We start from the raw sequence: 7,995 nt of genomic DNA, 5'->3' as shown, positions 1-7,995 counted from the left end.
GCAATGAGGTGAAAACTTGGTGGCAGACGCACAGGGTTTGTGCCCAATTTATTTGCAATCATTAGTGGCACAAGCACAACCACAATTTCAAAAAAAAAAGTGGCGGGCATCGAATATAAGTTGGATATAGTACCCAGACCTAATTTCCCCATAAAGAAAGACTTAAACCCAATTGCAAAGGAAGAACTCAAGTGCACGCTACAAGTCTACATCATCGTCCATTCGTCTTAAGCATGAATGAGAAATTACTCACCCAACGACCATATGGTTTTTGCAGAAAACAACACAAGTGAAATGGGGCCAATGGCACATAGAAGAATGTATTAAGCTGACCGTAGCCACCACACACTGGTGTTTACTAGGCTTAGTTAGCAAGTGAGTGACGTGTATGTCAGTGCAAACACAAAAGAAAAACACATTGGTGTTCATTGCTACAGTGAGAATTTGTATTGCTACGGTGAGAAACGACAAACACTACCACATAGAATAGCAGTATAGATACGATAAAATATGCACACTGTCTAGATGAAGAATTGGCTAATGCAATTTGCGAAACGAAGTTCATGAAATTTCCTTCCAGAAAGATAAACATATGAAACACAATGAACCTTTGTTGATATCTTATTGAGATGACCATATATGGAAACATCAAAGTTCTACACACTCACTGATGTCTTTATTTTATTCCATGAGCTAGTTCTGACATTAGTTCATGCACTTTGAAGGTGACTCTTCTTCACCCTTAGGAAAACTATCGAAGATACTTTGACTGAATTTAGGAGCAAATACTCCCAGCTCCTCTTCCCTGGTAAATTTGAGGCTCCGAGCTTCTGTCCTAGAGATGCCGTATGCATTGGCGAGGACATCAACGGGCAAGGCACCGAGAATTGAGTTCTTTCCTGCGATGTGACTAACCATGGAGTTTTCGTTAGTCTTGAATTCAATGTACTTGCTTCCATCACGTTGTGCCTTCTTCAGAACGACATAGTTTTGTGGTATGATTAATAGTTGTCCCGGGCTAAGAAGGCCATTGAACACATTTCGACCATGGTCATTGACAAATTGAATCCAGATATGTCCTTGGATCATGTACATCACACTATGAGCATTAATGTTCCATAATGGTGAAATAATGGCATTCTGCGATCACAAATTATGTATGGTGTAATGTTAGAATTGCATTGTGAAGCTTTGAATATATAAGAGTATGAAAAACACAATATCATAATTACCTGGTAGAGATGTACTCTTGTAGCACTCATTTGCACGATGTTAAGGATGGGGAACGTTTGGCTGTTGAGACGTGTTATTGTACCGGCACGCGGGTTGTATATGTCAGCATGACTGGGATCGTCGATGTTCACACTTAGCTTATGATCACAAAAGTTCTCCTCCAAACCATTCCAACCACCATAAGTTGATTGTGATGCATAAGATTGCCCTGCATGAGGTTGACATCCCGGATATGGCCCTGCGTGAGATTGCTCTTCTTGAGATTGCCCTCCCTGCCCTTCTTCAGGTTGGTCTCCTTGATAGTGTTTTCCCTGAGACTGCCCCATTTGAGGTTGCTCTCCCTGAATGTGCTTTCCTTGAGACTGCCCCATTTGAGGTTGCTCTCCGTGAGACTGCCCCATTTGAGATTGCTCTCCGTGAGACTTCCCCATTTGAGGTTGCTCTTCTTGAGAGTGTTTTGCCTGAGATTGCCCTTCCTCATATTGAGTGTGTGGGTAGGATTCTTGCTCTCGCTGTTGTGTAAAAATAGGCTTTATAAATTTAAGAGTATGATTCACATGGATTATGTCACCCATTTCATTTTGACTTTGAAGCCTTTGCGCTATTTTTCCACTTGTACCCAAGGCCTCACCAAGCAACCGAACATCGAAACCACTGAATATGTTTTGGCTAGAGTGAAGTTGCGAACTCCTATAGTTGCCAGCCAACAAAAATTCCTACAAGTTTGATCAAGAAGAGAAATTAAACAACATGCCACTTGTAAACAACATTAAATACAGTAGGTTAGTTGAATAGACTTATTGACCCCACATAGATTTGTCCCAAAGATTTTTTGTTACCTTATGCCTAGTTTCAAGTTGATTAGCATTGTTGTTTACGTCGAAAACATAGATAGCCACAATTGGCGCATCACCGTCATTGTAGAACCAATGTACAATGCCTGCCGGTAGTGCAATGACATCTCCTTGTTTGAAACGGTGAACCTTCTGGTGCTCATCTTTGAACTTTTGGCTTTGGCTTTGACCCTGTACGAATTGTGCTTGCCCATATTTTTGAAACTGTTTTTGGAATGTCTCTGGGCATCCAGTAAAAGACAATCCGGCAGAACCACTTCCTGGGTGAAAACATATGTGCATGTTAGTGTTAGAAACTTATTGATAAAATACTAAAAATAGTAACCTTTATCTCAAGAAACTATTAGTAATATCAAATGGTAACTACATTAATTGAATTGCTACACAGACCTTGGATGATGTAGACTAATCCATGAGTGTTGTGGTATCGCGTAACAAATAACCACGAGGTTCGATTACACGACGGATGACAAATACACCAATGCAACGAAACTGCTCATTTTCCTCATCAAAATACTCGGTTAGGCCTGCTTGCGACCTCACTTGACGAAGTGGTGTAGATGCTTGTAGCCTATTGAGTGTACACTCTCTGAAACCCCCTTGGCGAGAGCTTTGCCATGGGTTAAAGCTCATGCCAAATAGTTGTGCCATGGAGCCATGGCACAAGAGCAAAATGCAAAAGTAAAAAGAGAGCGATACAAAACTAGTGGCTGACATAGCTGTTTGAAGAGGAGAGAGAAGTTTTCTTGATGTTAGGGTTGGGAGATGTGTGTGGCTTTTATAGCCAACAAAATCTACCTAGAACTTATGTAGATACAAGATTTGTTAAGATAAATATGTAGAACATATGATAATTTCGACAATTGGAAAGTTGAGTGGCTCTAACCAACTCTCATGAGTTAAAGTTATATATGACTGCAAGCAAACATAGAAAATGCTTTCTGTGTTGTCTTTAACGATCATCTACATCATTATTTCTAGAAAGGTTTTCGTACACGTTGGTTAAGTGTTTCTTTTTCACGTAACTTACAAACTTCTAAAACATATCTGTACCAACTTCTGTCTAGTGCTCGCTTTTATGCTTGTTTGTTTATTGCACCGCTAACTGGAAACATCACTTTAGTTGCTGCATAACAATACATTTGGATACTTTTGCACTTGTGTGATGATGACATTTTGCTTCGCCAAAGTAGTGTATATTAGATGACACACATCCACGTAGGCACACACTTAATACGTATCAGGATAAGGATAAAAGAAGTTTTCCACGATGATGCATTATCCATCTGGATACAAGGAGTGCAGATATGAAAAGTTCAGATAAGAAGAAAAGGCATTGGAGCAAACTAATCACAACTTTTTTTAGGGACTAGCAAGATGCTCATGCGTCGCACGTAACATCAAGATGCATTTGTATGAGTAGTTTATCTTGTGAGAGAGAAGAATGAACGAGGGAAGGCCTTATTTGCAAATGTGGAGAGAGATGTGGGTACCTTTTTGCAAAATTGCAATAGTTTCCTTCCTATCCGTCAGATATAAATCGAAAGACCTATATTGCAGGATGGCAGGCATACCATCATTACCAACGCTGTTTTTATTAGACTAGACTAGAGTAGAAAAGATGCACACTTGTTTTGTTCCCGTTTAAAAGAGAAGAGGCATCTCCACGCAAATGAGGCCGTAGTCTTAATTATCTTATGGGCTGTTGACCCAACATTTCTACACAGATGACCAAACACATTGGCTGGCTTGAAAAATTGAACCCGAGAGGAAAAGGGGCGCGCGTCTATACCTTGCACGACACCAGATAGAAGCCCCCCTCGCCTACAGAGCGTGTGGTTCGCCTGGCCCAAGTAGCCTGCTGCAGGTTACTTCAGTTTTATTTGTTTATTCATTCGACTTTATTTCTTTTGCTCATATTTTCGAAAACAATACCATACATTCAAAAATTATATTTACTAAGAAATTTACAAAATCAAGAATTCAAAAAATGTTAATGCAATGTACAAAATTTGTTAGGTAAATTTTTAAAAATGTTGATAGCGTTCAAAGAAAATGTTGGTAACATTTGAAAAGCGTTCACTCATAACAAAATATGTATATGCCATTTAAAAAAATGTTTGTACAAATTAACTATTTTTAGTGAAATTTAAAACTAATGTTTCATATCATTTAAAAAATGTATGTCAAATTAAAAAAACATTCACATGTTTCCAAATAATGTATTAAAACGTTAAAAATATGTTTAAAATTATTTTTTTAATGTAACAAATGTCCACATATGTTTTTTCAAACATTTAACAGAAAAATGTTAACATGCTCAAAATAATGTTGAAAGCATGTATTGGGAAAAATGTTGATCATGTATCGGAAAATGTTAATATGTATATAAATTTTTTATATGTTAAAAAGATATACACCAAAACATGTAATTTTAAAAAGTTAATATTGTATTTTTAAAATTTTAAACATGTATGAAAAATGTTACTGACGTATACGGAAAACGTTCAATGTGCATAAAAAAATGTTCCATGCATACACTAAAAATACACATGTGTACTGAAAAAAGATGTGTTGAAAAAAAGAAGAAAAAACTAAAAAATAGTGAAGAGACAAATAAAAAAATAAACAAAAAGAAAACCTCGGAAAAACAAAAGAAACTGATTCATAACTGTGAAACACGGTTACAATAAGAGAGAAATGAAGAAACCCGCTGAAACCCAAGAATGAAATAAAGAAAACCAAAGAAAAAAAAGAAACGGAAAAAGAAAAAAGAAGAACACAATTTTTAGATTTTTTTTTGACAGAAACCCACATAGGAAACACGCCGAAAAAACCATACTAAAAACTCGTTGTACAGTTATCTCGCATTGGGCTGGCCAACACTGTAGCTACCTGAAAACCCTTCAGGCGAGGATAGCTTCTATCTCGCCATAAGTGAGATATAGGCTCCCTGCCCACACCCGGACCTCGATTCCCCCACAACCCTCTTCCAATCGACCGTCGCCGCCCTGGTGGCCCCAAAAGTTCAGATCCGGCTGTCGAGGGTCGCTGGCGCCGAATCGGCACGGGCCATCGTCGGATCGGCGTTGCGACCGAAACAGGACTGCGCATCCGCCCCGAGCACCCATCGGTGCACCAAACTCCATGTTCATGTGCGACCTGCCACTGCCAAAGAAGAAGAAGGGCCATGGCTTGCGACAACAGGCATTGGCGACATGGGTGTCGCAGATTAAGGATTAGGACACGTGGAACGGTACTAGCTAGATTGGCTGGTTCCATCAATGGAAGGCAAAAATGAAGTTAGTTGTTGTTGATGTCCTCTATCCATCTACTATTTGATACGTCTTTTAGATTCTCTGGTGTGGTTACACTCGTTCTACTTAATTGACACTTGCATTGGTGCGCATATATAAGTAAATGTTGGACATGTGGTGGCTCTTGTGCCCAACATTGGAGTAGGTAGCTTGCCCTCTACCGCTGTTCGCTGGTAGAGTTGTTTGTGTTGCAATCTCGCCACTACCTCATATACATGTATAGTGCTACGCAACTTTGGGAATGGGTGGCTTCATGAAATCATTGGTTGCCGCGATCCTGTGATAGTGAAGGCGTCAATTGGCCTTGATTAGCACGGCACTAGCTCCTCTTTCGTTCCTTCTTTTTTTTTTGAAAGGAGACAAAAGATTTGTCTCATATATTAATTAAGAAAGAAGAAAGAGTTTGAGGGATTACAACACCGCCTTACAAAGGGACTACTCTCCCGGCATGATTGAACTCAACTTCTTAGCACCGGCGGCGACCCAAAGTGCCGCCTCCTCTTTGATGAGGGCTAGAATTACAAATGGCGGGGCACTTTTGTGGCGAAACACCCTCGCATTACGTTCGTTCCAGATGGCCCAAGAGGTGAGCAATGTGAGGGAGGCCACCGCCTTCCTGTTGGGGACGGAGTAGTCGGAGAGCGTGATCCACCACTCCTTGGCAGATTCAAAGTGCTGCCAGCTTGCGGTATCAATGCTTTCAATCTGCAGCCACCCCTTGATCATGTTCCATACCCGAATGGTGAACCGACATCGGAAGAGAAGGTGATCCACTGTTTCCTGCTCACGCCGACAGAGGGGACAAAGACCACAGTTTGGCCAATCGGTCAGCGGTCCACACTCTGTTTTGGGCGGCCAACCAAGCGAAGAACTTCACTTTGGGAGGGGCCCAAACTTTCCAAATAACATGCTCCAGAGGCGAGCGGATCATGCCATGAAATTGCGCCTTGTAGGCAGAAGCCGCGGTGTAGAGTCCACTGTCAGTATGCTTCCACACAATCTCATCCTCCGCGTCGTGTTGCAGTTGGAAGCCTTGAATGCTAGACCAGAGCAGGAGGAATTGGCTGAAATGGTGAATCGAGAAATTGTGTGACAGCTTTATTTTGGATATCCACGCATTGTCCAATAGAGCCTCTTTGATTTTCCAATTCTTCCTTGTGGCGGCACCATAAATGAGCGAAGCAATGTCTTTGGGCTTTCTCCCATGCACCCAAGGAGCATCCCAAAAAGGTGTGCGGGCACCATTGCCAACAGTGATGGTGGAGAAGGCGTAAAAAAGATCATAGTCCTTGTCGTTGCACGGGTTCCCCAAACCGACCCACATCTTGGACGGCTGCTTCCACTCAAACCATAGCCAACGCAGCCTTAGTGCCCTCGCAAATTTTTCCGTGTTGAGTATGCCAAGGCCCCCAAACTCGGAAGGCCTACACACAATATCCCAGTTCACCTTGTATTATGCACCGGTTGTCTTATCCGATCCTTCCCAAAGGAAGGCCCTCTGAAGCTTTGTGAGCTGCCGTAGAATGCCCGTCGGCACAATGAGTGGGGTGATGAAGTAGACCGCCAAGGAGGAGAGCACGAACTTGACCAAGGCCGACCTCCCAATGGCGGTAATATTTTGGCCGTCCCAGACGCCTAGCTTTGCCACCGCCTTGTCCAAGAGAAACTGGAAGTCCACTGTTTTGAGTTGCCAAACAAATAAGGGCAGACCCAGGTATTTGATGGGGAAGGAAGCAGCCACAACAGGTAAGCTTTGGGTGACGTGCGGCAGGTTGATGTTCCCGCATCGGATTGGGACGACCGAACTCTTCAGGAAGTTTGTGCATAGACCAGTGACATTCCCAAATAGACGCAAGATGTTGGAGAGGTTGTCGACGTCGCTTTTGATTGGGGCCAAGAAGACAACAGCGTCATCGGCGTAGAGGGAGCTGCGCAGCGCCACACCTCGGCCACGGATTTTGTGCAATAGCCCTTTCCAAGTGGCGACCTCAAGCAGCTTCTGGAGAGGGTCGATCGCGAGGACGAAGAGAAGCGGAGACAGACGGCCGCCTTGCCGAAGGCCACAACCATGGATGATTGGCTCACTAGCAACCCCATTCAGCAGGATGCGCGATGAGGAGGAGCATAGCAGGGCGGCGACCCAATTCCGAAAGATTCTAGGGAATCCTTGTTTCTGAAGGAGGTCCAGCAGGTACTCCCACCTCACCGAGTTGAAAGCCTTACGAATGTCCAGCTTAAAGAGAAGCGCAGGCGTCTTTCGCTTGTGAAGCCGGCGCGCGAAATTCCTGACATACATGAAGTTGTCGTGGATGCTCCTCGTCTTGATGAAGGCGCTCTGGGCATGGGAGACAAGGGAGTGCATATGGCTAGCAAGCCGGATGGCCAAAACTTTCTCAATGATCTTGCCTACCGCATGGATGAGGCTGATGGGGCGGTAATCCAGGATGCTCTATGCTCCCTCCTTCTTCGGAAGAAGAACAACATTAGCGGAGTTTAGCCATTGCAGATTTGCGGTTCGGAGGTTGCTGATGAGGGAGATGGCTTTCATGACATCATCCTTGATGGTGTCCCAACATTTCTTGAAGAAAAGC

At 42.9% G+C, this 7,995-nt stretch overlaps 1 pseudogene; it reads right to left on the bottom strand.

The window, feature by feature from the left end:
* Positions 1-587: 587 nt before the first annotated feature.
* On the bottom strand, positions 588-2,868 carry LOC119302137 (annotated as a pseudogene).
* Positions 2,869-7,995: the final 5,127 nt, after the last annotated feature.

This window comes from Triticum dicoccoides, chromosome 1B (genome assembly GCF_002162155.2).
Source record: "Triticum dicoccoides isolate Atlit2015 ecotype Zavitan chromosome 1B, WEW_v2.0, whole genome shotgun sequence".
Lineage (NCBI taxonomy): Eukaryota > Viridiplantae > Streptophyta > Magnoliopsida > Poales > Poaceae > Triticum > Triticum dicoccoides.
The sequence above is the reverse complement of the archived record's forward strand: the minus strand, read 5'-3'. Positions and strand labels throughout refer to the sequence as shown.